At 41.6% G+C, this 21,556-nt stretch overlaps 89 non-coding genes and 6 pseudogenes across 89 annotated transcripts; all 95 read left to right on the top strand.

Annotated features, from left to right (window-relative positions):
* Positions 1-94: 94 nt before the first annotated feature.
* LOC134885770 (5S ribosomal RNA) lies at positions 95-213 on the top strand. The gene has a single exon (XR_010169876.1). It is a non-coding gene; the product is annotated as a 5S ribosomal RNA (ribosomal RNA).
* Positions 214-320: 107 nt separating this feature from the next.
* On the top strand, positions 321-439 carry LOC135068688 (5S ribosomal RNA). Its single transcript, XR_010254882.1, has one exon. It is a non-coding gene; the product is annotated as a 5S ribosomal RNA (ribosomal RNA).
* A 107-nt stretch (positions 440-546) lies between these two features.
* Positions 547-665, top strand: LOC134895452 (5S ribosomal RNA). Its single transcript, XR_010171908.1, has one exon. It is a non-coding gene; the product is annotated as a 5S ribosomal RNA (ribosomal RNA).
* A 107-nt stretch (positions 666-772) lies between these two features.
* Positions 773-891, top strand: LOC135064310 (5S ribosomal RNA). Its single transcript, XR_010250620.1, has one exon. It is a non-coding gene; the product is annotated as a 5S ribosomal RNA (ribosomal RNA).
* A 107-nt stretch (positions 892-998) lies between these two features.
* On the top strand, positions 999-1,117 carry LOC135061628 (5S ribosomal RNA). The gene has a single exon (XR_010248004.1). It is a non-coding gene; the product is annotated as a 5S ribosomal RNA (ribosomal RNA).
* Positions 1,118-1,224: 107 nt separating this feature from the next.
* On the top strand, positions 1,225-1,343 carry LOC134885769 (5S ribosomal RNA). The gene has a single exon (XR_010169875.1). It is a non-coding gene; the product is annotated as a 5S ribosomal RNA (ribosomal RNA).
* Positions 1,344-1,450: 107 nt separating this feature from the next.
* Positions 1,451-1,569, top strand: LOC135061626 (5S ribosomal RNA). The gene has a single exon (XR_010248002.1). It is a non-coding gene; the product is annotated as a 5S ribosomal RNA (ribosomal RNA).
* Positions 1,570-1,676: 107 nt separating this feature from the next.
* LOC135061991 (5S ribosomal RNA) lies at positions 1,677-1,795 on the top strand. The gene has a single exon (XR_010248356.1). It is a non-coding gene; the product is annotated as a 5S ribosomal RNA (ribosomal RNA).
* A 107-nt stretch (positions 1,796-1,902) lies between these two features.
* Positions 1,903-2,021, top strand: LOC135067901 (5S ribosomal RNA). The gene has a single exon (XR_010254108.1). It is a non-coding gene; the product is annotated as a 5S ribosomal RNA (ribosomal RNA).
* Positions 2,022-2,128: 107 nt separating this feature from the next.
* Positions 2,129-2,247, top strand: LOC135061990 (5S ribosomal RNA). Its single transcript, XR_010248355.1, has one exon. It is a non-coding gene; the product is annotated as a 5S ribosomal RNA (ribosomal RNA).
* Positions 2,248-2,354: 107 nt separating this feature from the next.
* Positions 2,355-2,473, top strand: LOC135062945 (5S ribosomal RNA). Its single transcript, XR_010249287.1, has one exon. It is a non-coding gene; the product is annotated as a 5S ribosomal RNA (ribosomal RNA).
* A 107-nt stretch (positions 2,474-2,580) lies between these two features.
* LOC135064309 (5S ribosomal RNA) lies at positions 2,581-2,699 on the top strand. The gene has a single exon (XR_010250618.1). It is a non-coding gene; the product is annotated as a 5S ribosomal RNA (ribosomal RNA).
* A 107-nt stretch (positions 2,700-2,806) lies between these two features.
* Positions 2,807-2,925, top strand: LOC135061989 (5S ribosomal RNA). The gene has a single exon (XR_010248354.1). It is a non-coding gene; the product is annotated as a 5S ribosomal RNA (ribosomal RNA).
* A 107-nt stretch (positions 2,926-3,032) lies between these two features.
* On the top strand, positions 3,033-3,151 carry LOC135067900 (5S ribosomal RNA). Its single transcript, XR_010254107.1, has one exon. It is a non-coding gene; the product is annotated as a 5S ribosomal RNA (ribosomal RNA).
* A 107-nt stretch (positions 3,152-3,258) lies between these two features.
* On the top strand, positions 3,259-3,377 carry LOC135061988 (5S ribosomal RNA). Its single transcript, XR_010248353.1, has one exon. It is a non-coding gene; the product is annotated as a 5S ribosomal RNA (ribosomal RNA).
* A 107-nt stretch (positions 3,378-3,484) lies between these two features.
* On the top strand, positions 3,485-3,603 carry LOC135066056 (5S ribosomal RNA). Its single transcript, XR_010252316.1, has one exon. It is a non-coding gene; the product is annotated as a 5S ribosomal RNA (ribosomal RNA).
* Positions 3,604-3,710: 107 nt separating this feature from the next.
* On the top strand, positions 3,711-3,829 carry LOC135065252 (5S ribosomal RNA). The gene has a single exon (XR_010251535.1). It is a non-coding gene; the product is annotated as a 5S ribosomal RNA (ribosomal RNA).
* Positions 3,830-3,936: 107 nt separating this feature from the next.
* LOC135064308 (5S ribosomal RNA) lies at positions 3,937-4,055 on the top strand. Its single transcript, XR_010250617.1, has one exon. It is a non-coding gene; the product is annotated as a 5S ribosomal RNA (ribosomal RNA).
* A 107-nt stretch (positions 4,056-4,162) lies between these two features.
* LOC135061625 (5S ribosomal RNA) lies at positions 4,163-4,281 on the top strand. Its single transcript, XR_010248001.1, has one exon. It is a non-coding gene; the product is annotated as a 5S ribosomal RNA (ribosomal RNA).
* A 107-nt stretch (positions 4,282-4,388) lies between these two features.
* Positions 4,389-4,507, top strand: LOC135064306 (5S ribosomal RNA). Its single transcript, XR_010250615.1, has one exon. It is a non-coding gene; the product is annotated as a 5S ribosomal RNA (ribosomal RNA).
* Positions 4,508-4,614: 107 nt separating this feature from the next.
* Positions 4,615-4,733, top strand: LOC135061942 (5S ribosomal RNA). Its single transcript, XR_010248307.1, has one exon. It is a non-coding gene; the product is annotated as a 5S ribosomal RNA (ribosomal RNA).
* A 107-nt stretch (positions 4,734-4,840) lies between these two features.
* LOC135067899 (5S ribosomal RNA) lies at positions 4,841-4,959 on the top strand. The gene has a single exon (XR_010254106.1). It is a non-coding gene; the product is annotated as a 5S ribosomal RNA (ribosomal RNA).
* A 107-nt stretch (positions 4,960-5,066) lies between these two features.
* Positions 5,067-5,185, top strand: LOC135061987 (5S ribosomal RNA). The gene has a single exon (XR_010248352.1). It is a non-coding gene; the product is annotated as a 5S ribosomal RNA (ribosomal RNA).
* A 107-nt stretch (positions 5,186-5,292) lies between these two features.
* On the top strand, positions 5,293-5,411 carry LOC135061986 (5S ribosomal RNA). Its single transcript, XR_010248351.1, has one exon. It is a non-coding gene; the product is annotated as a 5S ribosomal RNA (ribosomal RNA).
* A 107-nt stretch (positions 5,412-5,518) lies between these two features.
* Positions 5,519-5,637, top strand: LOC135065250 (5S ribosomal RNA). The gene has a single exon (XR_010251534.1). It is a non-coding gene; the product is annotated as a 5S ribosomal RNA (ribosomal RNA).
* Positions 5,638-5,744: 107 nt separating this feature from the next.
* On the top strand, positions 5,745-5,863 carry LOC135064305 (5S ribosomal RNA). The gene has a single exon (XR_010250614.1). It is a non-coding gene; the product is annotated as a 5S ribosomal RNA (ribosomal RNA).
* Positions 5,864-5,970: 107 nt separating this feature from the next.
* LOC134895333 (5S ribosomal RNA) lies at positions 5,971-6,089 on the top strand. The gene has a single exon (XR_010171895.1). It is a non-coding gene; the product is annotated as a 5S ribosomal RNA (ribosomal RNA).
* A 107-nt stretch (positions 6,090-6,196) lies between these two features.
* LOC135064303 (5S ribosomal RNA) lies at positions 6,197-6,315 on the top strand. Its single transcript, XR_010250613.1, has one exon. It is a non-coding gene; the product is annotated as a 5S ribosomal RNA (ribosomal RNA).
* Positions 6,316-6,422: 107 nt separating this feature from the next.
* Positions 6,423-6,541, top strand: LOC135061624 (5S ribosomal RNA). The gene has a single exon (XR_010248000.1). It is a non-coding gene; the product is annotated as a 5S ribosomal RNA (ribosomal RNA).
* A 107-nt stretch (positions 6,542-6,648) lies between these two features.
* On the top strand, positions 6,649-6,767 carry LOC135061984 (5S ribosomal RNA). The gene has a single exon (XR_010248349.1). It is a non-coding gene; the product is annotated as a 5S ribosomal RNA (ribosomal RNA).
* Positions 6,768-6,874: 107 nt separating this feature from the next.
* Positions 6,875-6,993, top strand: LOC135067898 (5S ribosomal RNA). The gene has a single exon (XR_010254105.1). It is a non-coding gene; the product is annotated as a 5S ribosomal RNA (ribosomal RNA).
* Positions 6,994-7,100: 107 nt separating this feature from the next.
* On the top strand, positions 7,101-7,219 carry LOC135061940 (5S ribosomal RNA). Its single transcript, XR_010248305.1, has one exon. It is a non-coding gene; the product is annotated as a 5S ribosomal RNA (ribosomal RNA).
* Positions 7,220-7,326: 107 nt separating this feature from the next.
* On the top strand, positions 7,327-7,445 carry LOC135062944 (5S ribosomal RNA). Its single transcript, XR_010249286.1, has one exon. It is a non-coding gene; the product is annotated as a 5S ribosomal RNA (ribosomal RNA).
* Positions 7,446-7,552: 107 nt separating this feature from the next.
* On the top strand, positions 7,553-7,671 carry LOC135064302 (5S ribosomal RNA). The gene has a single exon (XR_010250612.1). It is a non-coding gene; the product is annotated as a 5S ribosomal RNA (ribosomal RNA).
* Positions 7,672-7,778: 107 nt separating this feature from the next.
* On the top strand, positions 7,779-7,897 carry LOC135061939 (5S ribosomal RNA). Its single transcript, XR_010248304.1, has one exon. It is a non-coding gene; the product is annotated as a 5S ribosomal RNA (ribosomal RNA).
* A 107-nt stretch (positions 7,898-8,004) lies between these two features.
* LOC135067897 (5S ribosomal RNA) lies at positions 8,005-8,123 on the top strand. Its single transcript, XR_010254104.1, has one exon. It is a non-coding gene; the product is annotated as a 5S ribosomal RNA (ribosomal RNA).
* Positions 8,124-8,230: 107 nt separating this feature from the next.
* On the top strand, positions 8,231-8,349 carry LOC135061983 (5S ribosomal RNA). Its single transcript, XR_010248348.1, has one exon. It is a non-coding gene; the product is annotated as a 5S ribosomal RNA (ribosomal RNA).
* A 107-nt stretch (positions 8,350-8,456) lies between these two features.
* LOC135061982 (5S ribosomal RNA) lies at positions 8,457-8,575 on the top strand. The gene has a single exon (XR_010248347.1). It is a non-coding gene; the product is annotated as a 5S ribosomal RNA (ribosomal RNA).
* Positions 8,576-8,682: 107 nt separating this feature from the next.
* Positions 8,683-8,801, top strand: LOC135061518 (5S ribosomal RNA). The gene has a single exon (XR_010247894.1). It is a non-coding gene; the product is annotated as a 5S ribosomal RNA (ribosomal RNA).
* Positions 8,802-8,908: 107 nt separating this feature from the next.
* On the top strand, positions 8,909-9,027 carry LOC135065249 (5S ribosomal RNA). Its single transcript, XR_010251533.1, has one exon. It is a non-coding gene; the product is annotated as a 5S ribosomal RNA (ribosomal RNA).
* A 107-nt stretch (positions 9,028-9,134) lies between these two features.
* Positions 9,135-9,253, top strand: LOC135064301 (5S ribosomal RNA). Its single transcript, XR_010250611.1, has one exon. It is a non-coding gene; the product is annotated as a 5S ribosomal RNA (ribosomal RNA).
* A 107-nt stretch (positions 9,254-9,360) lies between these two features.
* LOC135061623 (5S ribosomal RNA) lies at positions 9,361-9,479 on the top strand. Its single transcript, XR_010247999.1, has one exon. It is a non-coding gene; the product is annotated as a 5S ribosomal RNA (ribosomal RNA).
* Positions 9,480-9,586: 107 nt separating this feature from the next.
* LOC134884920 (5S ribosomal RNA) lies at positions 9,587-9,705 on the top strand. Its single transcript, XR_010169051.1, has one exon. It is a non-coding gene; the product is annotated as a 5S ribosomal RNA (ribosomal RNA).
* Positions 9,706-9,812: 107 nt separating this feature from the next.
* On the top strand, positions 9,813-9,931 carry LOC134884333 (5S ribosomal RNA). Its single transcript, XR_010168485.1, has one exon. It is a non-coding gene; the product is annotated as a 5S ribosomal RNA (ribosomal RNA).
* Positions 9,932-10,038: 107 nt separating this feature from the next.
* On the top strand, positions 10,039-10,157 carry LOC134891592 (5S ribosomal RNA; annotated as a pseudogene).
* A 107-nt stretch (positions 10,158-10,264) lies between these two features.
* Positions 10,265-10,383, top strand: LOC135063230 (5S ribosomal RNA). The gene has a single exon (XR_010249565.1). It is a non-coding gene; the product is annotated as a 5S ribosomal RNA (ribosomal RNA).
* A 107-nt stretch (positions 10,384-10,490) lies between these two features.
* On the top strand, positions 10,491-10,609 carry LOC134893427 (5S ribosomal RNA; annotated as a pseudogene).
* Positions 10,610-10,716: 107 nt separating this feature from the next.
* On the top strand, positions 10,717-10,835 carry LOC135067424 (5S ribosomal RNA). Its single transcript, XR_010253640.1, has one exon. It is a non-coding gene; the product is annotated as a 5S ribosomal RNA (ribosomal RNA).
* A 107-nt stretch (positions 10,836-10,942) lies between these two features.
* On the top strand, positions 10,943-11,061 carry LOC135068125 (5S ribosomal RNA). The gene has a single exon (XR_010254333.1). It is a non-coding gene; the product is annotated as a 5S ribosomal RNA (ribosomal RNA).
* Positions 11,062-11,168: 107 nt separating this feature from the next.
* Positions 11,169-11,287, top strand: LOC135059485 (5S ribosomal RNA). Its single transcript, XR_010245886.1, has one exon. It is a non-coding gene; the product is annotated as a 5S ribosomal RNA (ribosomal RNA).
* Positions 11,288-11,394: 107 nt separating this feature from the next.
* LOC134890940 (5S ribosomal RNA) lies at positions 11,395-11,513 on the top strand (annotated as a pseudogene).
* A 107-nt stretch (positions 11,514-11,620) lies between these two features.
* Positions 11,621-11,739, top strand: LOC134885768 (5S ribosomal RNA). The gene has a single exon (XR_010169874.1). It is a non-coding gene; the product is annotated as a 5S ribosomal RNA (ribosomal RNA).
* Positions 11,740-11,846: 107 nt separating this feature from the next.
* Positions 11,847-11,965, top strand: LOC135068687 (5S ribosomal RNA). The gene has a single exon (XR_010254881.1). It is a non-coding gene; the product is annotated as a 5S ribosomal RNA (ribosomal RNA).
* Positions 11,966-12,072: 107 nt separating this feature from the next.
* Positions 12,073-12,191, top strand: LOC135058300 (5S ribosomal RNA). Its single transcript, XR_010244731.1, has one exon. It is a non-coding gene; the product is annotated as a 5S ribosomal RNA (ribosomal RNA).
* A 107-nt stretch (positions 12,192-12,298) lies between these two features.
* On the top strand, positions 12,299-12,417 carry LOC135064300 (5S ribosomal RNA). Its single transcript, XR_010250610.1, has one exon. It is a non-coding gene; the product is annotated as a 5S ribosomal RNA (ribosomal RNA).
* A 107-nt stretch (positions 12,418-12,524) lies between these two features.
* On the top strand, positions 12,525-12,643 carry LOC135061622 (5S ribosomal RNA). Its single transcript, XR_010247998.1, has one exon. It is a non-coding gene; the product is annotated as a 5S ribosomal RNA (ribosomal RNA).
* Positions 12,644-12,750: 107 nt separating this feature from the next.
* Positions 12,751-12,869, top strand: LOC135061981 (5S ribosomal RNA). The gene has a single exon (XR_010248346.1). It is a non-coding gene; the product is annotated as a 5S ribosomal RNA (ribosomal RNA).
* Positions 12,870-12,976: 107 nt separating this feature from the next.
* On the top strand, positions 12,977-13,095 carry LOC135059910 (5S ribosomal RNA). The gene has a single exon (XR_010246306.1). It is a non-coding gene; the product is annotated as a 5S ribosomal RNA (ribosomal RNA).
* A 107-nt stretch (positions 13,096-13,202) lies between these two features.
* On the top strand, positions 13,203-13,321 carry LOC135061938 (5S ribosomal RNA). Its single transcript, XR_010248303.1, has one exon. It is a non-coding gene; the product is annotated as a 5S ribosomal RNA (ribosomal RNA).
* Positions 13,322-13,428: 107 nt separating this feature from the next.
* Positions 13,429-13,547, top strand: LOC135069993 (5S ribosomal RNA). Its single transcript, XR_010256170.1, has one exon. It is a non-coding gene; the product is annotated as a 5S ribosomal RNA (ribosomal RNA).
* A 107-nt stretch (positions 13,548-13,654) lies between these two features.
* On the top strand, positions 13,655-13,773 carry LOC134885679 (5S ribosomal RNA). Its single transcript, XR_010169789.1, has one exon. It is a non-coding gene; the product is annotated as a 5S ribosomal RNA (ribosomal RNA).
* Positions 13,774-13,880: 107 nt separating this feature from the next.
* LOC135061517 (5S ribosomal RNA) lies at positions 13,881-13,999 on the top strand. The gene has a single exon (XR_010247893.1). It is a non-coding gene; the product is annotated as a 5S ribosomal RNA (ribosomal RNA).
* A 107-nt stretch (positions 14,000-14,106) lies between these two features.
* Positions 14,107-14,225, top strand: LOC135059909 (5S ribosomal RNA). The gene has a single exon (XR_010246305.1). It is a non-coding gene; the product is annotated as a 5S ribosomal RNA (ribosomal RNA).
* Positions 14,226-14,332: 107 nt separating this feature from the next.
* LOC135061937 (5S ribosomal RNA) lies at positions 14,333-14,451 on the top strand. The gene has a single exon (XR_010248302.1). It is a non-coding gene; the product is annotated as a 5S ribosomal RNA (ribosomal RNA).
* Positions 14,452-14,558: 107 nt separating this feature from the next.
* LOC135065247 (5S ribosomal RNA) lies at positions 14,559-14,677 on the top strand. Its single transcript, XR_010251531.1, has one exon. It is a non-coding gene; the product is annotated as a 5S ribosomal RNA (ribosomal RNA).
* Positions 14,678-14,784: 107 nt separating this feature from the next.
* Positions 14,785-14,903, top strand: LOC135064299 (5S ribosomal RNA). The gene has a single exon (XR_010250609.1). It is a non-coding gene; the product is annotated as a 5S ribosomal RNA (ribosomal RNA).
* Positions 14,904-15,010: 107 nt separating this feature from the next.
* On the top strand, positions 15,011-15,129 carry LOC135061620 (5S ribosomal RNA). The gene has a single exon (XR_010247997.1). It is a non-coding gene; the product is annotated as a 5S ribosomal RNA (ribosomal RNA).
* Positions 15,130-15,236: 107 nt separating this feature from the next.
* On the top strand, positions 15,237-15,355 carry LOC134885767 (5S ribosomal RNA). Its single transcript, XR_010169873.1, has one exon. It is a non-coding gene; the product is annotated as a 5S ribosomal RNA (ribosomal RNA).
* Positions 15,356-15,462: 107 nt separating this feature from the next.
* On the top strand, positions 15,463-15,581 carry LOC135068736 (5S ribosomal RNA). The gene has a single exon (XR_010254929.1). It is a non-coding gene; the product is annotated as a 5S ribosomal RNA (ribosomal RNA).
* A 107-nt stretch (positions 15,582-15,688) lies between these two features.
* On the top strand, positions 15,689-15,807 carry LOC135065246 (5S ribosomal RNA). Its single transcript, XR_010251530.1, has one exon. It is a non-coding gene; the product is annotated as a 5S ribosomal RNA (ribosomal RNA).
* A 107-nt stretch (positions 15,808-15,914) lies between these two features.
* On the top strand, positions 15,915-16,033 carry LOC135064298 (5S ribosomal RNA). Its single transcript, XR_010250608.1, has one exon. It is a non-coding gene; the product is annotated as a 5S ribosomal RNA (ribosomal RNA).
* A 107-nt stretch (positions 16,034-16,140) lies between these two features.
* LOC135061619 (5S ribosomal RNA) lies at positions 16,141-16,259 on the top strand. Its single transcript, XR_010247996.1, has one exon. It is a non-coding gene; the product is annotated as a 5S ribosomal RNA (ribosomal RNA).
* Positions 16,260-16,366: 107 nt separating this feature from the next.
* On the top strand, positions 16,367-16,485 carry LOC134885130 (5S ribosomal RNA). The gene has a single exon (XR_010169253.1). It is a non-coding gene; the product is annotated as a 5S ribosomal RNA (ribosomal RNA).
* A 107-nt stretch (positions 16,486-16,592) lies between these two features.
* On the top strand, positions 16,593-16,711 carry LOC134888012 (5S ribosomal RNA; annotated as a pseudogene).
* Positions 16,712-16,818: 107 nt separating this feature from the next.
* LOC135067896 (5S ribosomal RNA) lies at positions 16,819-16,937 on the top strand. Its single transcript, XR_010254103.1, has one exon. It is a non-coding gene; the product is annotated as a 5S ribosomal RNA (ribosomal RNA).
* Positions 16,938-17,044: 107 nt separating this feature from the next.
* On the top strand, positions 17,045-17,163 carry LOC135061980 (5S ribosomal RNA). The gene has a single exon (XR_010248345.1). It is a non-coding gene; the product is annotated as a 5S ribosomal RNA (ribosomal RNA).
* A 107-nt stretch (positions 17,164-17,270) lies between these two features.
* Positions 17,271-17,389, top strand: LOC135061979 (5S ribosomal RNA). The gene has a single exon (XR_010248344.1). It is a non-coding gene; the product is annotated as a 5S ribosomal RNA (ribosomal RNA).
* Positions 17,390-17,496: 107 nt separating this feature from the next.
* On the top strand, positions 17,497-17,615 carry LOC135069117 (5S ribosomal RNA). The gene has a single exon (XR_010255307.1). It is a non-coding gene; the product is annotated as a 5S ribosomal RNA (ribosomal RNA).
* Positions 17,616-17,722: 107 nt separating this feature from the next.
* LOC135068118 (5S ribosomal RNA) lies at positions 17,723-17,841 on the top strand. The gene has a single exon (XR_010254325.1). It is a non-coding gene; the product is annotated as a 5S ribosomal RNA (ribosomal RNA).
* A 107-nt stretch (positions 17,842-17,948) lies between these two features.
* Positions 17,949-18,067, top strand: LOC135067248 (5S ribosomal RNA). Its single transcript, XR_010253468.1, has one exon. It is a non-coding gene; the product is annotated as a 5S ribosomal RNA (ribosomal RNA).
* Positions 18,068-18,174: 107 nt separating this feature from the next.
* On the top strand, positions 18,175-18,293 carry LOC135067895 (5S ribosomal RNA). The gene has a single exon (XR_010254102.1). It is a non-coding gene; the product is annotated as a 5S ribosomal RNA (ribosomal RNA).
* Positions 18,294-18,400: 107 nt separating this feature from the next.
* On the top strand, positions 18,401-18,519 carry LOC135061936 (5S ribosomal RNA). Its single transcript, XR_010248301.1, has one exon. It is a non-coding gene; the product is annotated as a 5S ribosomal RNA (ribosomal RNA).
* Positions 18,520-18,626: 107 nt separating this feature from the next.
* LOC135061934 (5S ribosomal RNA) lies at positions 18,627-18,745 on the top strand. Its single transcript, XR_010248299.1, has one exon. It is a non-coding gene; the product is annotated as a 5S ribosomal RNA (ribosomal RNA).
* Positions 18,746-18,852: 107 nt separating this feature from the next.
* Positions 18,853-18,971, top strand: LOC135061516 (5S ribosomal RNA). The gene has a single exon (XR_010247892.1). It is a non-coding gene; the product is annotated as a 5S ribosomal RNA (ribosomal RNA).
* A 107-nt stretch (positions 18,972-19,078) lies between these two features.
* LOC135059908 (5S ribosomal RNA) lies at positions 19,079-19,197 on the top strand. Its single transcript, XR_010246304.1, has one exon. It is a non-coding gene; the product is annotated as a 5S ribosomal RNA (ribosomal RNA).
* Positions 19,198-19,304: 107 nt separating this feature from the next.
* LOC135064297 (5S ribosomal RNA) lies at positions 19,305-19,423 on the top strand. The gene has a single exon (XR_010250607.1). It is a non-coding gene; the product is annotated as a 5S ribosomal RNA (ribosomal RNA).
* Positions 19,424-19,530: 107 nt separating this feature from the next.
* On the top strand, positions 19,531-19,649 carry LOC135061618 (5S ribosomal RNA). The gene has a single exon (XR_010247995.1). It is a non-coding gene; the product is annotated as a 5S ribosomal RNA (ribosomal RNA).
* A 107-nt stretch (positions 19,650-19,756) lies between these two features.
* LOC135061933 (5S ribosomal RNA) lies at positions 19,757-19,875 on the top strand. Its single transcript, XR_010248298.1, has one exon. It is a non-coding gene; the product is annotated as a 5S ribosomal RNA (ribosomal RNA).
* A 107-nt stretch (positions 19,876-19,982) lies between these two features.
* LOC134892634 (5S ribosomal RNA) lies at positions 19,983-20,101 on the top strand (annotated as a pseudogene).
* Positions 20,102-20,208: 107 nt separating this feature from the next.
* On the top strand, positions 20,209-20,327 carry LOC135061978 (5S ribosomal RNA). The gene has a single exon (XR_010248343.1). It is a non-coding gene; the product is annotated as a 5S ribosomal RNA (ribosomal RNA).
* A 107-nt stretch (positions 20,328-20,434) lies between these two features.
* On the top strand, positions 20,435-20,553 carry LOC134887863 (5S ribosomal RNA; annotated as a pseudogene).
* Positions 20,554-20,660: 107 nt separating this feature from the next.
* On the top strand, positions 20,661-20,779 carry LOC135070959 (5S ribosomal RNA). The gene has a single exon (XR_010257106.1). It is a non-coding gene; the product is annotated as a 5S ribosomal RNA (ribosomal RNA).
* A 107-nt stretch (positions 20,780-20,886) lies between these two features.
* On the top strand, positions 20,887-21,005 carry LOC134884318 (5S ribosomal RNA). The gene has a single exon (XR_010168470.1). It is a non-coding gene; the product is annotated as a 5S ribosomal RNA (ribosomal RNA).
* Positions 21,006-21,112: 107 nt separating this feature from the next.
* Positions 21,113-21,231, top strand: LOC135064296 (5S ribosomal RNA). Its single transcript, XR_010250606.1, has one exon. It is a non-coding gene; the product is annotated as a 5S ribosomal RNA (ribosomal RNA).
* A 107-nt stretch (positions 21,232-21,338) lies between these two features.
* Positions 21,339-21,457, top strand: LOC135068891 (5S ribosomal RNA). Its single transcript, XR_010255082.1, has one exon. It is a non-coding gene; the product is annotated as a 5S ribosomal RNA (ribosomal RNA).
* The last annotated feature ends 99 nt before the right edge of the window (positions 21,458-21,556 follow it).

Here is a 21,556-nt window from a genome sequence, read left to right as displayed (position 1 = left end):
AACACCGTTCTGTTGATGCATTCCATTTTAAAACGTATTCATTTATGAACCAGTAGTTAGAAGTAGAAAAGTTCTAACAGAAACCAAAAAGTTCATCTACAGCCACACCACACTGGATACGTCCAATCTCATCTGATCTTGGAAGCTTAGCAGTGTTGGGCCTGGTTAGTACTTGGATGGGAGACCACCTGGGAATACAAGGTGCTGTAGATATTTTTATACTGCCAACACCGTTCTGTTGATGCATTCCATTTTCAAACGTATTCATTTATGAACCAGTAGTTAGAAGTAGAAAAGTTCTAACAGAAACCTCAAAGCTCATTTACAGCCACACCACACTGGATACGCCCAATCTCATCTGATCTTGGAAGCTAAGCAGTGTTGGGTCTGGTAAGTACTTGGATGGGAGACCACCTGGGAATACAAGGTGCTGTAGATATTTTTATACTGCCAACACCGTTCTGTTGATGCATTCCATTTTCAAACGTATTCATTTATGAACCAGTAGTTAGAAGTAGAAAAGTTCTAACAGAAACCACAAAGCTCATCTACAGCCACACCACACTGGATACGCCCAATCTCATCTGAACTTGGAAGCTAAGCAGTGTTGGGCCTGGTTAGTACTTGGATGGGAGACCACCTGGGAATACAAGGTGCTGTAGATATTTTTATACTACCAACACCGTTCTGTTGAGGCATTCCATTTTCAAACGTGTTCATTTATGAACCAGTAGTTAGAAGTAGAAAAGTTCTAATAGAAACCACAAAGCTCATCTACAGCCACACCACACTTGGTACGCCCAATCTCATCTGATCTTGGAAGCTAAGCAGTGTTGGGCCTGGTTAGTACTTGGATGGGAGACCACCTGGGAATACAAGGTGCTGTAGATATTTTTATACTGCCAACACCGTTCTGTTGATGCATTCCATTTTCAAACGTATTCATTTATGAACCAGTAGTTAGAAGTAGAAAAGTTCTAACAGAAACCACAAAGCTCATCTACAGCCACACCACACTGGATACGCCCAATCTCATCTGATCTTGAAAGCTAAGCAGTGTTGGGCCTGGTTAGTACTTGGATGGGAGACCACCTGGGAATACAAGGTGCTGTAGATAATTTTATACTGCCAACACCGTTCTGTTGATGCATTCCATTTTAAAACGTATTCATTTATGAACCAGTAGTTAGAAGTAGAAAAGTTCTAACAGAAACCAAAAAGTTCATCTACAGCCACACCACACTGGATACGTCCAATCTCATCTGATCTTGGAAGCTTAGCAGTGTTGGGCCTGGTTAGTACTTGGATGGGAGACCACCTGGGAATACAAGGTGCTGTAGATATTTTTATACTGCCAACACCGTTCTGTTGATGCATTCCATTTTCAAACGTATTCATTTATGAACCAGTAGTTAGAAGTAGAAAAGTTCTAACAGAAACCACAAAGCTCATCTACAGCCACACCACACTGGATACGCCCAATCTCATCTGATCTTGAAAGCTAAGCAGTGTTGGGCCTGGTTAGTACTTGGATGGGAGACCACCTGGGAATACAAGGTGCTGTAGATAATTTTATACTGCCAACACCGTTCTGTTGATGCATTCCATTTTAAAACGTATTCATTTATGAACCAGTAGTTAGAAGTAGAAAAGTTCTAACAGAAACCAAAAAGTTCATCTACAGCCACACCACACTGGATACGCCCAATCTCATCTGATCTTGGAAGCTAAGCAGTGTTGGGCCTGGTTAGTACTTGGATGGGAGACCACCTCGGAATACAAGGTGCTGTAGATATTTTTATACTGCCAACACCGTTCTGTTGATGCATTCCATTTTAAAACGTATTCATTTATGAACCAGTAGTTAGAAGTAGAAAAGTTCTAACAGAAACCAGAAAGTTCATCTACAGCAACACCACACTGGATACGCCCTATCTCATCTGATCTTGGAAGCTAAGCAGTGTTGGGCCTGGTTAGTACTTGGATGGGAGACCACCTGGGAATACAAGGTGCTGTAGATATTTTTATACTGCCAACACCGTTCTGTTGATGCATTCCATTTTAAAACGTATTAATTTATGAACCAGTAGTTAGAAGTAGAAAAGTTCTAACAGAAACCACAAAGCTCATCTACAGCCACACCACACTGGATACGCCCAATCTCATCTGATCTTGGAAGCTAAGCAGTGTTGGGCCTGGTTAGTACTTGGATGGGAGACCACCTCGGAATACAAGGTGCTGTAGATAATTTTATACTGCCAACACCGTTCTGTTGATGCATTCCATTTTAAAACGTATTCATTTATGAACCAGTAGTTAGAAGTAGAAAAGTTCTAACAGAAACCATAAAGCTCATCTACAGCCACACCACACTGGATACGCCCAATCTCATCTGATCTTGGAAGCTAAGCAATGTTGGGCCTGGTTAGTACTTGGATGGGAGACCACCTGGGAATACAAGGTGCTGTAGATATTTTTATACTGCCAACACCGTTCTGTTGATTCATTCCATTTTAAAACGTATTCATTTATGAACCAGTAGTTAGAAGTAGAAAAGTTCTAACAGAAACCACAAAGCTCATCTACAGCCACACCACACTTGGTACGCCCAATCTCATCTGATCTTGGAAGCTAAGCAGTGTTGGGCCTGGTTAGTACTTGGATGGGAGACCACCTGGGAATACAAGGTGCTGTAGATATTTTTATACTGCCAACACCGTTCTGTTGATGCATTCCATTTTCAAACGTATTCATTTATGAACCAGTAGTTAGAAGTAGAAAAGTTCTAACAGAAACCACAAAGCTCATCTACAGCCACACCACACTGGATACGCCCAATCTCATCTGATCTTGGAAGCTAAGCAGTGTTGGGCCTGGTTAGTACTTGGATGGGAGACCACCTCGGAATACAAGGTGCTGTAGATATTTTTATACTGCCAACACCGTTCTGTTGATGCATTCCATTTTAAAACGTGTTCATTTATGAACCAGTAGTTAGAAGTAGAAAAGTTCTAACAGAAACCAGAAAGTTCATCTACAGCAACACCACACTGGATACGCCCTATCTCATCTGATCTTGGAAGCTAAGCAGTGTTGGGCCTGGTTAGTACTTGGATGGGAGACCACCTGGGAATACAAGGTGCTGTAGATATTTTTATACTGCCAACACCGTTCTGTTGATGCATTCCATTTTAAAACGTATTCATTTATGAACCAGTAGTTAGAAGTAGAAAAGTTCTAACAGAAACCACAAAGCTCATCTACAGCCACACCACACTGGATACGCCCAATCTCATCTGATCTTGGAAGCTAAGCAGTGTTGGGCCTGGTTAGTACTTGGATGGGAGACCACCTCGGAATACAAGGTGCTGTAGATAATTTTATACTGCCAACACCGTTCTGTTGATGCATTCCATTTTAAAACGTATTCATTTATGAACCAGTAGTTAGAAGTAGAAAAGTTCTAACAGAAACCATAAAGCTCATCTACAGCCACACCACACTGGATACGCCCAATCTCATCTGATCTTGGAAGCTAAGCAGTGTTGGGCTTGGTTAGTACTTGGATGGGAGACCACCTCGGAATACAAGGTGCTGTAGATATTTTTATACTGCCAACACCGTTCTGTTGATTCATTCCATTTTAAAACGTATTCATTTATGAACCAGTAGTTAGAAGTAGAAAAGTTCTAACAGAAACCAGAAAGTTCATCTACAGCAACACCACACTGGATACGCCCAATCTCATCTGATCTTGGAAGCTAAGCAGTGTTGGGCCTGGTTAGTACTTGGATGGGAGACCACCAGGGAATACAAGGTGCTGTAGATATTTTTATACTGCCAACACCGTTCTGTTGATGCATTCCATTTTCAAACGTATTCATTTATGAACCAGTAGTTAGAAGTAGAAAAGTTCTAACAGAAACCACAAAGCTCATCTACAGCCACACCACACTTGGTACGCCCAATCTCATCTGATCTTGGAAGCTAAGCAGTGTTGGGCCTGGTTAGTACTTGGATGGGAGACCACCTGGGAATACAAGGTGCTGTAGATATTTTTATACTGCCAACACCGTTCTGTTGATGCATTCCATTTTCAAACGTATTCATTTATGAACCAGTAGTTAGAAGTAGAAAAGTTCTAACAGAAACCACAAAGCTCATCTACAGCCACACCACACTGGATACGCCCAATCTCATCTGATCTTGAAAGCTAAGCAGTGTTGGGCCTGGTTAGTACTTGGATGGGAGACCACCTGGGAATACAAGGTGCTGTAGATAATTTTATACTGCCAACACCGTTCTGTTGATGCATTCCATTTTAAAACGTATTCATTTATGAACCAGTAGTTAGAAGTAGAAAAGTTCTAACAGAAACCACAAAGCTCATCTACAGCCACACCACACTTGGTACGCCCAATCTCATCTGATCTTGGAAGCTAAGCAGTGTTGGGCCTGGTTAGTACTTGGATGGGAGACCACCTGGGAATACAAGGTGCTGTAGATATTTTTATACTGCCAACACCGTTCTGTTGATGCATTCCATTTTCAAACGTATTCATTTATGAACCAGTAGTTAGAAGTAGAAAAGTTCTAACAGAAACCACAAAGCTCATCTACAGCCACACCACACTGGATACGCCCAATCTCATCTGATCTTGGAAGCTAAGCAGTGTTGGGCCTGGTTAGTACTTGGATGGGAGACCACCTCGGAATACAAGGTGCTGTAGATATTTTTATACTGCCAACACCGTTCTGTTGATGCATTCCATTTTAAAACGTGTTCATTTATGAACCAGTAGTTAGAAGTAGAAAAGTTCTAACAGAAACCAGAAAGTTCATCTACAGCAACACCACACTGGATACGCCCTATCTCATCTGATCTTGGAAGCTAAGCAGTGTTGGGCCTGGTTAGTACTTGGATGGGAGACCACCTGGGAATACAAGGTGCTGTAGATATTTTTATACTGCCAACACCGTTCTGTTGATGCATTCCATTTTAAAACGTATTCATTTATGAACCAGTAGTTAGAAGTAGAAAAGTTCTAACAGAAACCACAAAGCTCATCTACAGCCACACCACACTGGATACGCCCAATCTCATCTGATCTTGGAAGCTAAGCAGTGTTGGGCCTGGTTAGTACTTGGATGGGAGACCACCTCGGAATACAAGGTGCTGTAGATAATTTTATACTGCCAATACCGTTCTGTTGATGCATTCCATTTTAAAACGTATTCATTTATGAACCAGTAGTTAGAAGTAGAAAAGTTCTAACAGAAACCATAAAGCTCATCTACAGCCACACCACACTGGATACGCCCAATCTCATCTGATCTTGGAAGCTAAGCAGTGTTGGGCCTGGTTAGTACTTGGATGGGAGACCACCTCGGAATACAAGGTGCTGTAGATATTTTTATACTGCCAACACCGTTCTGTTGATTCATTCCATTTTAAAACGTATTCATTTATGAACCAGTAGTTAGAAGTAGAAAAGTTCTAACAGAAACCAGAAAGTTCATCTACAGCAACACCACACTGGATACGCCCAATCTCATCTGATCTTGGAAGCTAAGCAGTGTTGGGCCTGGTTAGTACTTGGATGGGAGACCACCAGGGAATACAAGGTGCTGTAGATATTTTTATACTGCCAACACCGTTCTGTTGATGCATTCCATTTTCAAACGTATTCATTTATGAACCAGTAGTTAGAAGTAGAAAAGTTCTAACAGAAACCACAAAGCTCATCTACAGCCACACCACACTTGGTACGCCCAATCTCATCTGATCTTGGAAGCTAAGCAGTGTTGGGCCTGGTTAGTACTTGGATGGGAGACCACCTGGGAATACAAGGTGCTGTAGATATTTTTATACTGCCAACACCGTTCTGTTGATGCATTCCATTTTCAAACGTATTCATTTATGAACCAGTAGTTAGAAGTAGAAAAGTTCTAACAGAAACCACAAAGCTCATCTACAGCCACACCACACTGGATACGCCCAATCTCATCTGAACTTGGAAGCTAAGCAGTGTTGGGCCTGGTTAGTACTTGGATGGGAGACCACCTGGGAATACAAGGTGCTGTAGATATTTTTATACTACCAACACCGTTCTGTTGAGGCATTCCATTTTCAAACGTGTTCATTTATGAACCAGTAGTTAGAAGTAGAAAAGTTCTAATAGAAACCACAAAGCTCATCTACAGCCACACCACACTTGGTACGCCCAATCTCATCTGATCTTGGAAGCTAAGCAGTGTTGGGCCTGGTTAGTACTTGGATGGGAGACCACCTGGGAATACAAGGTGCTGTAGATATTTTTATACTGCCAACACCGTTCTGTTGATGCATTCCATTTTCAAACGTATTCATTTATGAACCAGTAGTTAGAAGTAGAAAAGTTCTAACAGAAACCACAAAGCTCATCTACAGCCACACCACACTGGATACGCCCAATCTCATCTGATCTTGAAAGCTAAGCAGTGTTGGGCCTGGTTAGTACTTGGATGGGAGACCACCTGGGAATACAAGGTGCTGTAGATAATTTTATACTGCCAACACCGTTCTGTTGATGCATTCCATTTTAAAACGTATTCATTTATGAACCAGTAGTTAGAAGTAGAAAAGTTCTAACAGAAACCAAAAAGTTCATCTACAGCCACACCACACTGGATACGCCCAATCTCATCTGATCTTGGAAGCTAAGCAGTGTTGGGCCTGGTTAGTACTTGGATGGGAGACCACCTCGGAATACAAGGTGCTGTAGATATTTTTATACTGCCAACACCGTTCTGTTGATGCATTCCATTTTAAAACGTATTCATTTATGAACCAGTAGTTAGAAGTAGAAAAGTTCTAACAGAAACCAGAAAGTTCATCTACAGCAACACCACACTGGATACGCCCTATCTCATCTGATCTTGGAAGCTAAGCAGTGTTGGGCCTGGTTAGTACTTGGATGGGAGACCACCTGGGAATACAAGGTGCTGTAGATATTTTTATACTGCCAACACCGTTCTGTTGATGCATTCCATTTTAAAACGTATTAATTTATGAACCAGTAGTTAGAAGTAGAAAAGTTCTAACAGAAACCACAAAGCTCATCTACAGCCACACCACACTGGATACGCCCAATCTCATCTGATCTTGGAAGCTAAGCAGTGTTGGGCCTGGTTAGTACTTGGATGGGAGACCACCTCGGAATACAAGGTGCTGTAGATAATTTTATACTGCCAACACCGTTCTGTTGATGCATTCCATTTTAAAACGTATTCATTTATGAACCAGTAGTTAGAAGTAGAAAAGTTCTAACAGAAACCATAAAGCTCATCTACAGCCACACCACACTGGATACGCCCAATCTCATCTGATCTTGGAAGCTAAGCAATGTTGGGCCTGGTTAGTACTTGGATGGGAGACCACCTGGGAATACAAGGTGCTGTAGATATTTTTATACTGCCAACACCGTTCTGTTGATTCATTCCATTTTAAAACGTATTCATTTATGAACCAGTAGTTAGAAGTAGAAAAGTTCTAACAGAAACCACAAAGCTCATCTACAGCCACACCACACTTGGTACGCCCAATCTCATCTGATCTTGGAAGCTAAGCAGTGTTGGGCCTGGTTAGTACTTGGATGGGAGACCACCTGGGAATACAAGGTGCTGTAGATATTTTTATACTGCCAACACCGTTCTGTTGATGCATTCCATTTTCAAACGTATTCATTTATGAACCAGTAGTTAGAAGTAGAAAAGTTCTAACAGAAACCACAAAGCTCATCTACAGCCACACCACACTGGATACGCCCAATCTCATCTGATCTTGGAAGCTAAGCAGTGTTGGGCCTGGTTAGTACTTGGATGGGAGACCACCTCGGAATACAAGGTGCTGTAGATATTTTTATACTGCCAACACCGTTCTGTTGATGCATTCCATTTTAAAACGTGTTCATTTATGAACCAGTAGTTAGAAGTAGAAAAGTTCTAACAGAAACCAGACAGTTCATCTACAGCAACACCACACTGGATACGCCCTATCTCATCTGATCTTGGAAGCTAAGCAGTGTTGGGCCTGGTTAGTACTTGGATGGGAGACCACCTGGGAATACAAGGTGCTGTAGATATTTTTATACTGCCAACACCGTTCTGTTGATGCATTCCATTTTAAAACGTATTCATTTATGAACCAGTAGTTAGAAGTAGAAAAGTTCTAACAGAAACCACAAAGCTCATCTACAGCCACACCACACTGGATACGCCCAATCTCATCTGATCTTGGAAGCTAAGCAGTGTTGGGCCTGGTTAGTACTTGGATGGGAGACCACCTCGGAATACAAGGTGCTGTAGATAATTTTATACTGCCAACACCGTTCTGTTGATGCATTCCATTTTAAAACGTATTCATTTATGAACCAGTAGTTAGAAGTAGAAAAGTTCTAACAGAAACCATAAAGCTCATCTACAGCCACACCACACTGGATACGCCCAATCTCATCTGATCTTGGAAGCTAAGCAGTGTTGGGCCTGGTTAGTACTTGGATGGGAGACCACCTCGGAATACAAGGTGCTGTAGATATTTTTATACTGCCAACACCGTTCTGTTGATTCATTCCATTTTAAAACGTATTCATTTATGAACCAGTAGTTAGAAGTAGAAAAGTTCTAACAGAAACCAGAAAGTTCATCTACAGCAACACCACACTGGATACGCCCAATCTCATCTGATCTTGGAAGCTAAGCAGTGTTGGGCCTGGTTAGTACTTGGATGGGAGACCACCTGGGAATACAAGGTGCTGTAGATGTTTTTATACTGCCAACACCGTTCTGTTGATGCATTCCATTTTCAAACGTATTCATTTATGAACCAGTAGTTAGAAGTAGAAAAGTTCTAACAGAAACCAGAAAGTTCATCTACAGCAACACCACACTGGATACGCCCAATCTCATCTGATCTTGGAAGCTAAGCAGTGTTGGGCCTGGTTAGTACTTGGATGGGAGACCACCAGGGAATACAAGGTGCTGTAGATATTTTTATACTGCCAACACCGTTCTGTTGATGCATTCCATTTTCAAACGTATTCATTTATGAACCAGTAGTTAGAAGTAGAAAAGTTCTAACAGAAACCACAAAGCTCATCTACAGCCACACCACACTTGGTACGCCCAATCTCATCTGATCTTGGAAGCTAAGCAGTGTTGGGCCTGGTTAGTACTTGGATGGGAGACCACCTGGGAATACAAGGTGCTGTAGATATTTTTATACTGCCAACACCGTTCTGTTGATGCATTCCATTTTCAAACGTATTCATTTATGAACCAGTAGTTAGAAGTAGAAAAGTTCTAACAGAAACCACAAAGCTCATCTACAGCCACACCACACTGGATACGCCCAATCTCATCTGATCTTGAAAGCTAAGCAGTGTTGGGCCTGGTTAGTACTTGGATGGGAGACCACCTGGGAATACAAGGTGCTGTAGATAATTTTATACTGCCAACACCGTTCTGTTGATGCATTCCATTTTAAAACGTATTCATTTATGAACCAGTAGTTAGAAGTAGAAAAGTTCTAACAGAAACCAAAAAGTTCATCTACAGCCACACCACACTGGATACGCCCAATCTCATCTGATCTTGGAAGCTAAGCAGTGTTGGGCCTGGTTAGTACTTGGATGGGAGACCACCTCGGAATACAAGATGCTGTAGATATTTTTATACTGCCAACACCGTTCTGTTGATGCATTCCATTTTCAAACGTATTCATTTATGAACCAGTAGTTAGAAGTAGAAAAGTTCTAACAGAAACCACGAAGCTCATCTACTGCCACACCACACTGGATACGCCCAATCTCATCTGATCTTGGAAGCTAAGCAGTGTTGGGCCTGGTTAGTACTTGGATGGGAGACCACCTGGGGATACAAGGTGCTGTAGATATTTTTATACTACCAACACCGTTCTGTTGAGGCATTCCATTTTCAAACGTGTTCATTTATGAAACAGTAGTTAGAAGTAGAAAAGTTCTAACAGAAACCATAAAGCTCATCTACAACCACACCACACTGGATACGCCCAATCTCATCTGATCTTGGAAACTAAGCAGTGTTGGGCCTGGTTAGTACTTGGATGGGAGACCACCTCGGAATATAAGGTGCTGTAGATATTCTTATACTGCCAACACCGTTCTGTTGATGCATTCCATTTTAAAACGTATTCATTTATGAACCAGTAGTTAGAAGTAGAAAAGTTCTAACAGAAACCAGAAAGTTCATCTATAGCAACACCACACTGGATACGCCCAATCTCATCTGATCTTGGAAGCTAAGCAGTGTTGGGCCTGGTTAGTACTTGGATGGGAGACCACCTGGGAATACAAGGTGCTGTAGATATTTTTATACTGCCAACACCGTTCTGTTGATGCATTCCATTTTAAAACGTATTCATTTATGAACCAGTAGTTAGAAGTAGAAAAGTTCTAACAGAAACCACAAAGCTCATCTACAGCCACACCACACTGGATACGCCCAATCTCATCTGATCTTGGAAGCTAAACAGTGTTGGGCATGGTTAGTACTTGGATGGGAGACGACCTCGGAATACAAGGTGCTGTAGATATTTTTATACTGCCAACACCGTTCTGTTGATGCATTCCATTTTAAAACGTATTCATTTATGAACCAGTAGTTAGAAGTAGAAAAGTTCTAACAGAAACCACAAAGCTCATCTACAGCCACACCACACTGGATACGCCCAATCTCATCTGATCTTGGAAGCTAAGCAGTGTTGGATCTGGTTAGTACTTGGATGGGAGACCACCTGGGAATACAAGGTGCTGTAGATATTTTTATACTACCAACACCGTTCTGTTGATGCATTCCATTTTCAAACGTATTCATTTATGAAACAGTAGTTAGAAGTAGAAAAGTTCTAACAGAAACCATAAAGCTCATCTACAGCCACACCTCACTGGATACGCCCAATCTCATCTGATCTTGGAAGCTGAGCAGTGTTGGGCCTGGTTAGTACTTGGATGGGAGACCACCTGGGAATACAAGGTGCTGTAGATATTTTTATACTGCCAACACCGTTCTGTTGATGCATTCCATTTTCAAACGTATTCATTTATGAACCAGTAGTTAGAAGTAGAAAAGTTCTAACAGAAACCACAAAGCTCATCTACAGCCACACCACACTGGGTACGCCCAATCTCATCTGATCTTGGAAGCTAAGCAGTGTTGGGCCTGGTTAGTACTTGGATGGGAGACCACCTGGGAATACAAGGTGCTGTAGATATTTTTATACTGCAAACACCATTCTGTTGATGCATTCCATTTTCAAACGTATTCATTTATGAACCAGTAGTTAGAAGTAGAAAAGTTCTAACAGAAACCACAAAGCTCATCTACAGCCACACCACACTGGATACGCCCAATCTCATCTGATCTTGAAAGCTAAGCAGTGTTGGGCCTGGTTAGTACTTGGATGGGAGACTACGTGGGAATACACGGTGATGTAGATAATTTTATACTGCCAACACCGTTCTGTTGATGCATTCCATTTTAAAACGTATTCATTTATGAACCAGTAGTTAGAAGTAGAAAAGTTCTAACAGAAACCAAAAAGTTCATCTACAGCCACACCACACTGGATACGTCCAATCTCATCTGATCTTGGAAGCTTAGCAGTGTTGGGCCTGGTTAGTACTTGGATGGGAGACCACCTGGGAATACAAGGTGCTGTAGATATTTTTATACTGCCAACACCGTTCTGTTGATGCATTCCATTTTCAAACGTATTCATTTATGAACCAGTAGTTAGAAGTAGAAAAGTTCTAACAGAAACCTCAAAGCTCATTTACAGCCACACCACACTGGATACGCCCAATCTCATCTGATCTTGGAAGCTAAGCAGTGTTGGGTCTGGTAAGTACTTGGATGGGAGACCACCTGGGAATACAAGGTGCTGTAGATATTTTTATACTGCCAACACCGTTCTGTTGATGCATTCCATTTTCAAACGTATTCATTTATGAACCAGTAGTTAGAAGTAGAAAAGTTCTAACAGAAACCACAAAGCTCATCTACAGCCATACCACACTGGATACGCCCAATCTCATCTGAACTTGGAAGCTAAGCAGTGTTGGGCCTGGTTAGTACTTGGATGGGAGACCACCTGGGAATACAAGGTGCTGTAGATATTTTTATACTACCAACACCGTTCTGTTGAGGCATTCCATTTTCAAACGTGTTCATTTATGAACCAGTAGTTAGAAGTAGAAAAGTTCTAATAGAAACCACAAAGCTCATCTACAGCCACACCACACTTGGTACGCCCAATCTCATCTGATCTTGGAAGCTAAGCAGTGTTGGGCCTGGTTAGTACTTGGATGGGAGACCACCTGGGAATACAAGGTGCTGTAGATATTTTTATACTGCCAACACCGTTCTGTTGATGCATTCCATTTTCAAACGTATTCATTTATGAACCAGTAGTTAGAAGTAGAAAAGTTCTAACAGAAACCACAAAGCTCATCTACAGCCACACCACACTGGATACGCCCAATCTCATCTGATCTTGAAAGCTAAGCAGTGTTGGGCCTGGTTAGTACTTGGATGGGAGACCACCTGGGAATACAAGGTGCTGTAGATAATTTTATACTGCCAACACCGTTCTGTTGATGCATTCCATTTTAAAACGTATTCATTTATGAACCAGTAGTTAGAAGTAGAAAAGTTCTAACAGAAACCAAAAAGTTCATCTACAGCCACACCACACTGGATACGCCCAATCTCATCTGATCTTGGAAGCTAAGCAGTGTTGGGCCTGGTTAGTACTTGGATGGGAGACCACCTCGGAATACAAGGTGCTGTAGATATTTTTATACTGCCAACACCGTTCTGTTGATGCATTCCATTTTAAAACGTATTCATTTATGAACCAGTAGTTAGAAGTAGAAAAGTTCTAACAGAAACCAGAAAGTTCATCTACAGCAACACCACACTGGATACGCCCAATCTCATCTGATCTTGGAAGCTAAGCAGTGTTGGGCCTGGTTAGTACTTGGATGGGAGACCACCTGGGAATACAAGGTGCTGTAGATATTTTTATACTGCCAACACCGTTCTGTTGATGCATTCCATTTTAAAACGTATTAATTTATGAACCAGTAGTTAGAAGTAGAAAAGTTCTAACAGAAACCACAAAGCTCATCTACAGCCACACCACACTGGATACGCCCAATCTCATCTGATCTTGGAAGCTAAGCAGTGTTGGGCCTGGTTAGTACTTGGATGGGAGACCACCTCGGAATACAAGGTGCTGTAGATAATTTTATACTGCCAACACCGTTCTGTTGATGCATTCCATTTTAAAACGTATTCATTTATGAACCAGTAGTTAGAAGTAGAAAAGTTCTAACAGAAACCATAAAGCTCATCTACAGCCACACCACACTGGATACGCCCAATCTCATCTGATCTTGGAAGCTAAGCAATGTTGGGCCTGGTTAGTACTTGGATGGGAGACCACCTCGGAATACAAGGTGCTGTAGATATTTTTATACTGCCAACACCGTTCTGTTGATTCATTCCATTTTAAAACGTATTCATTTATGAACCAGTAGTTAGAAGTAGAAAAGTTCTAACAGAAACCACAAAGCTCATCTACAGCCACACCACACTTGGTACGCCCAATCTCATCTGATCTTGGAAGCTAAGCAGTGTTGGGCCTGGTTAATACTTGGATGGGAGACCACCTGGGAATACAAGGTGCTGTAGATATTTTTATACTGCCAACACCGTTCTGTTGATGCATTCCATTTTAAAACGTATTCATTTATGAACCAGTAGTTAGAAGTAGAAAAGTTCTAACAGAAACCAGAAAGTTCATCTACAGCAACACCACACTGGATACGCCCAATCTCATCTGATCTTGGAAGCTAAGCAGTGTTGGGCCTGGTTAGTACTTGGATGGGAGACCACCTGGGAATACAAGGTGCTGTAGATGTTTTTATACTGCCAACACCGTTCTGTTGATGCATTCCATTTTCAAACGTATTCATTTATGAACCAGTAGTTAGAAGTAGAAAAGTTCTAACAGAAACCAGAAAGTTCATCTACAGCAACACCACACTGGATACGCCCAATCTCATCTGATCTTGGAAGCTAAGCAGTGTTGGGCCTGGTTAGTACTTGGATGGGAGACCACCTGGGAATACAAGGTGCTGTAGATATTTTTATACTGCCAACACCGTTCTGTTGATGCATTCCATTTTAAAACGTATTCATTTATGAACCAGTAGTTAGAAGTAGAAAAGTTCTAACAGAAACCACAAAGCTCATCTACAGCCACACCACACTGGATACGCCCAATCTCATCTGATCTTGGAAGCTAAGCAGTGTTGGGCCTGGTTAGTACTTGGATGGGAGACCACCTCGGAATACAAGGTGCTGTAGATAATTTTATACTGCCAACACCGTTCTGTTGATGCATTCCATTTTAAAACGTATTCATTTATGAACCAGTAGTTAGAAGTAGAAAAGTTCTAACAGAAACCAGAAAGTTCATCTACAGCAACACCACACTGGATACGCCCAATCTCATCTGATCTTGGAAGCTAAGCAGTGTTGGGCCTGGTTAGTACTTGGATGGGAGACCACCAGGGAATACAAGGTGCTGTAGATATTTTTATACTGCCAACACCGTTCTGTTGATGCATTCCATTTTCAAACGTATTCATTTATGAACCAGTAGTTAGAAGTAGAAAAGTTCTAACAGAAACCACAAAGCTCATCTACAGCCACACCACACTTGGTACGCCCAATCTCATCTGATCTTGGAAGCTAAGCAGTGTTGGGCCTGGTTAGTACTTGGATGGGAGACCACCTGGGAATACAAGGTGCTGTAGATATTTTTATACTGCCAACACCGTTCTGTTGATGCATTCCATTTTCAAACGTATTCATTTATGAACCAGTAGTTAGAAGTAGAAAAGTTCTAACAGAAACCACAAAGCTCATCTACAGCCACACCACACTGGATACGCCCAATCTCATCTGATCTTGAAAGCTAAGCAGTGTTGGGCCTGGTTAGTACTTGGATGGGAGACCACCTGGGAATACAAGGTGCTGTAGATAATTTTATACTGCCAACACCGTTCTGTTGATGCATTCCATTTTAAAACGTATTCATTTATGAACCAGTAGTTAGAAGTAGAAAAGTTCTAACAGAAACCAAAAAGTTCATCTACAGCCACACCACACTGGATACGTCCAATCTCATCTGATCTTGGAAGCTTAGCAGTGTTGGGCCTGGTTAGTACTTGGATGGGAGACCACCTGGGAATACAAGGTGCTGTAGATATTTTTATACTGCCAACACCGTTCTGTTGATGCATTCCATTTTCAAACGTATTCATTTATGAACCAGTAGTTAGAAGTAGAAAAGTTCTAACAGAAACCACGAAGCTCATCTACTGCCACACCACACTGGATACGCCCAATCTCATCTGATCTTGGAAGCTAAGCAGTGTTGGGCCTGGTTAGTACTTGGATGGGAGACCACCTCGGAATACAAGGTGCTGTAGATAATTTTATACTGCCAACACCGTTCTGTTGATGCATTCCATTTTAAAACGTATTCATTTATAAACCAGTAGTTAGAAGTAGAAAAGTTCTAACAGAAACCAGAAAGTTCATCTACAGCAACACCACACTGGATACGCCCAATCTCATCTGATCTTGGAAGCTAAGCAGTGTTGGGCCTGGTTAGTACTTGGATGGGAGACCACCAGGGAATACAAGGTGCTGTAGATATTTTTATACTGCCAACACCGTTCTGTTGATGCATTCCATTTTCAAACGTATTCATTTATGAACCAGTAGTTAGAAGTAGAAAAGTTCTAACAGAAACCACAAAGCTCATCTACAGCCACACCACACTTGGTACGCCCAATCTCATCTGATCTTGGAAGCTAAGCAGTGTTGGGCCTGGTTAGTACTTGGATGGGAGACCACCTGGGAATACAAGGTGCTGTAGATATTTTTATACTGCCAACACCGTTCTGTTGATGCATTCCATTTTCAAACGTATTCATTTATGAACCAGTAGTTAGAAGTAGAAAAGTTCTAACAGAAACCACAAAGCTCATCTACAGCCACACCACACTGGATACGCCCAATCTCATCTGATCTTGAAAGCTAAGCAGTGTTGGGCCTGGTTAGTACTTGGATGGGAGACCACCTGGGAATACAAGGTGCTGTAGATAATTTTATACTGCCAACACCGTTCTGTTGATGCATTCCATTTTAAAACGTATTCATTTATGAACCAGTAGTTAGAAGTAGAAAAGTTCTAACAGAAACCAAAAAGTTCATCTACAGCCACACCACACTGGATACGTCCAATCTCATCTGATCTTGGAAGCTAAGCAGTGTTGGGCCTGGTTAGTACTTGGATGGGAGACCACCTGGGGATACAAGGTGCTGTAGATATTTTTATACTACCAACACCGTTCTGTTGAGGCATTCCATTTTCAAACGTGTTCATTTATGAAACAGTAGTTAGAAGTAGAAAAGTTCTAACAGAAACCATAAAGCTCATCTACAGCCACACCACACTGGATACGCCCAATCTCATCTGATCTTGGAAGCTAAGCAGTGTTGGGCCTGGTTAGTACTTGGATGGGAGACAACCTCGGAATACAAGGTGCTGTAGATATTTATATACTGCCAACACCGTTCTGTTGATGCATTCCATTTTAAAACGTATTCATTTATGAACCAGTAGTTAGAAGTAGAAAAGTTCTAACAGAAACCAGAAAGTTCATCTACAGCAACACCACACTGGATACGCCCTATCTCATCTGATCTTGGAAGCTAAGCAGTGTTGGGCCTGGTTAGTACTTGGATGGGAGACCACCTGGGAATACAAGGTGCTGTAGATATTTTTATACTGCCAACACCGTTCTGTTGATGCATTCCATTTTAAAACGTATTAATTTATGAACCAGTAGTTAGAAGTAGAAAAGTTCTAACAGAAACCACAAAGCTCATCTACAGCCACACCACACTGGATACGCCCAATCTCATCTGATCTTGGAAGCTAAGCAGTGTTGGGCCTGGTTAGTACTTGGATGGGAGACCACCTCGGAATACAAGGTGCTGTAGATAATTTTATACTGCCAACACCGTTCTGTTGATGCATTCCATTTTAAAACGTATTCATTTATGAACCAGTAGTTAGAAGTAGAAAAGTTCTAACAGAAACCATAAAGCTCATCTACAGCCACACCACACTGGATACGCCCAATCTCATCTGATCTTGGAAGCTAAGCAGTGTTGGGCCTGGTTAGTACTTGGATGGGAGACCACCTCGGAATACAAGGTGCTGTAGATAATTTTATACTGCCAACACCGTTCTGTTGATGCATTCCATTTTAAAACGTATTCATTTATGAACCAGTAGTTAGAAGTAGAAAAGTTCTAACAGAAACCATAAAGCTCATCTACAGCCACACCACACTGGATACGCCCAATCTCATCTGATCTTGGAAGCTAAGCAGTGTTGGGCCTGGTTAGTATTTGGATGGGAGACCACCTCGGAATACAAGGTGCTGTAGATATTTTTATACTGCCAACACCGTTCTGTTGATTCATTCCATTTTAAAACGTATTCATTTATGAACCAGTAGTTAGAAGTAGAAAAGTTCTAACAGAAACCAGAAAGTTCATCTACAGCAACACCACACTGGATACGCCCAATCTCATCTGATCTTGGAAGCTAAGCAGTGTTGGGCCTGGTTAGTACTTGGATGGGAGACCACCTGGGAATACAAGGTGCTGTAGAAGTTTTTATACTGCCAACACCGTTCTGTTGATGCATTCCATTTTCAAACGTATTCATTTATGAACCAGTAGTTAGAAGTAGAAAAGTTCTAACAGAAACCAGAAAGTTCATCTACAGCAACACCACACTGGATACGCCCAATCTCATCTGATCTTGGAAGCTAAGCAGTGTTGGGCCTGGTTAGTACTTGGATGGGAGACCACCTCGGAATACAAGGTGCTGTAGATATTTTTATACTGCCAACACCGTTCTGTTGATGCATTCCATTTTAAAACGTATTCATTTATGAACCAGTAGTTAGAAGTAGAAAAGTTCTAACAGAAACCAGAAAGTTCATCTACAGCAACACCACACTGGATACGCCCTATCTCATCTGATCTTGGAAGCTAAGCAGTGTTGGGCCTGGTTAGTACTTGGATGGGAGACCACCTGGGAATACAAGGTGCTGTAGATATTTTTATACTGCCAACATCGTTCTGTTGATGCATTCCATTTTAAAACGTATTCATTTATGAACCAGTAGTTAGAAGTAGAAAAGTTCTAACAGAAACCACAAAGCTCATCTACAGCCACACCACACTGGATACGCCCAATCTCATCTGATCTTGGAAGCTAAGCAGTGTTGGGCCTGGTTAGTACTTGGATGGGAGACCACCTCGGAATACAAGGTGCTGTAGATAATTTTATACTGCCAACACCGTTCTGTTGATGCATTCCATTTTAAAACGTATTCATTTATGAACCAGTAGTTAGAAGTAGAAAAGTTCTAACAGAAACCATAAAGCTCATCTACAGCCACACCACACTGGATACGCCCAATCTCATCTGATCTTGGAAGCTAAGCAGTGTTGGGCCTGGTTAGTACTTGGATGGGAGACCACCTCGGAATACAAGGTGCTGTAGATATTTTTATACTGCCAACACCGTTCTGTTGATTCATTCCATTTTAAAACGTATTCATTTATGAACCAGTAGTTAGAAGTAGAAAAGTTCTAACAGAAACCAGAAAGTTCATCTACAGCAACACCACACTGGATACGCCCAATCTCATCTGATCTTGGAAGCTAAGCAGTGTTGGGCCTGGTTAGTACTTGGATGGGAGACCACCTGGGAATACAAGGTGCTGTAGATGTTTTTATACTGCCAACACCGTTCTGTTGATGCATTCCATTTTCAAACGTATTCATTTATGAACCAGTAGTTAGAAGTAGAAAAGTTCTAACAGAAACCAGAAAGTTCATCTACAGCAACACCACACTGGATACGCCCAATCTCATCTGATCTTGGAAGCTAAGCAGTGTTGGGCCTGGTTAGTACTTGGATGGGAGACCACCTGGGAATACAAGGTGCTGTAGATATTTTTATACTGCCAACACCGTTCTGTTGATGCATTCCATTTTCAAACGTATTCATTTATGAACCAGTAGTTAGAAGTAGAAAAGTTCTAACAGAAACCACAAAGCTCATCTACAGCCACACCACACTTGGTACGCCCAATCTCATCTGATCTTGGAAGCTAAGCAGTGTTGGGCCTGGTTAGTACTTGGATGGGAGACCACCTGGGAATACAAGGTGCTGTAGATATTTTTATACTGCCAACACCGTTCTGTTGATGCATTCCATTTTCAAACGTATTCATTTATGAACCAGTAGTTAGAAGTAGAAAAGTTCTAACAGAAACCACAAAGCTCATCTACAGCCACACCACACTGGATACGCCCAATCTCATCTGATCTTGAAAGCTAAGCAGTGTTGGGCCTGGTTAGTACTTGGATGGGAGACCACCTGGGAATACAAGGTGCTGTAGATAATTTTATACTGCCAACACCGTTCTGTTGATGCATTCCATTTTAAAACGTATTCATTTATGAACCAGTAGTTAGAAGTAGAAAAGTTCAAACAGAAACCAAAAAGTTCATCTACAGCCACACCACACTGGATACGCCCAATCTCATCTGATCTTGGAAGCTAAGCAGTGTTGGGCCTGGTTAGTACTTGGATGGGAGACCACCTCGGAATACAAGGTGCTGTAGATATTTTTATACTGCCAACACCGTTCTGTTGATGCATTCCATTTTAAAACGTATTCATTTATGAACCAGTAGTTAGAAGTAGAAAAGTTCTAACAGAAACCAGAAAGTTCATCTACAGCAACACCACAATGGATACGCCCTATCTCATCTGATCTTGGAAGCTAAGCAGTGTTGGCCCTGGTTAGTACTTGGATGGGAGACCACATGGGAATACAAGGTGCTGTAGATATTTTTATACTGCCAACACCGTTCTGTTGATGCATTCCATTTTAAAACGTATTCATTTATGAACCAGTAGTTAGAAGTAGAAAAGTTCTAACAGAAACCACAAAGCTCATCTACAGCCACACCACACTGGATACGCCCAATCTCATCTGATCTTGGAAGCTAAGCAGTGTTGGGCCTGGTTAGTACTTGGATGGGAGACCACCTCGGAATACAAGGTGCTGTAGATAATTTTATACTGCCAACACCGTTCTGTTGATGCATTCCATTTTAAAACGTATTCATTTATGAACCAGTAGTTAGAAGTAGAAAAGTTCTAACAGAAACCATAAAGCTCATCTACAGCCACACCACACTGGATACGCCCAATCTCATCTGATCTTGGAAGCTAAGCAGTGTTGGGCCTGGTTAGTACTTGGATGCGAGACCACCTCGGAATACAAGGTGCTGTAGATATTTTTATACTGCCAACACCGTTCTGTTGATTCATTCCATTTTAAAACGTATTCATTTATGAACCAGTAGTTAGAAGTAGAAAAGTTCTAACAGAAAACAGAAAGGTCATCTACAGCAACACCACACTGGATACGCCCAATCTCATCTGATCTTGGAAGCTAAGCAGTGTTGGGCCTGGTTAGTACTTGGATGGGAGACCACCTGGGAATACAAAGTGCTGTAGATGTTTTTATTCTGCCAACACCGTTCTGTTGATGCATTCCATTTTCAAACGTATTCATTTATGAACCAGTAGTTAGAAGTAGAAAAGTTCTAACAGAAACCAGAAAGTTCATCTACAGCAACACCACACTGGATACGCCCAATCTCATCTGATCTTGAAAGCTAAGCAGTGTTGGGCCTGGTTAGTACTTGGATGGGAGACCACCAGGGAATACAAGGTGCTGTAGATATTTTTATACTGCCAACACCGTTCTGTTGATGCATTCCATTTTCAAACGTATTCATTTATGAACCAGTAGTTAGAAGTAGAAAAGTTCTAACAGAAACCACAAAGCTCATCTACAGCCACACCACACTTGGTACGCCCAATCTCATCTGATCTTGGAAGCTAAGCAGTGTTGGGCCTGGTTAGTACTTGGATGGGAGACCACCTGGGAATACAAGGTGCTGTAGATATTTTTATACTGCCAACACCGTTCTGTTGATGCATTCCATTTTCAAACGTATTAATTTATGAACCAGTAGTTAGAAGTAGAAAAGTTCTAACAGAAACCACAAAGCTCATCTACAGCCACACCACACTGGATACGCCCAATCTCATCTGATCTTGAAAGCTAAGCAGTGTTGGGCCTGGTTAGTACTTGGATGGGAGACCACCTCGGAATACAAGGTGCTGTAGATATTTTTATACTGCCAACACCGTTCTGTTGATGCATTCCATTTTAAAACGTATTCATTTATGAACCAGTAGTTAGAAGTAGAAAAGTTCTAACAGAAACCA

Source organism: Pseudophryne corroboree, chromosome 3 (assembly GCF_028390025.1).
Source record: "Pseudophryne corroboree isolate aPseCor3 chromosome 3, aPseCor3.hap2, whole genome shotgun sequence".
Classification (NCBI taxonomy): Eukaryota; Metazoa; Chordata; class Amphibia; order Anura; family Myobatrachidae; genus Pseudophryne; species Pseudophryne corroboree.
Note: the sequence above shows the minus strand (reverse complement) of the source record. Positions and strands in the feature narration are given on the sequence as shown.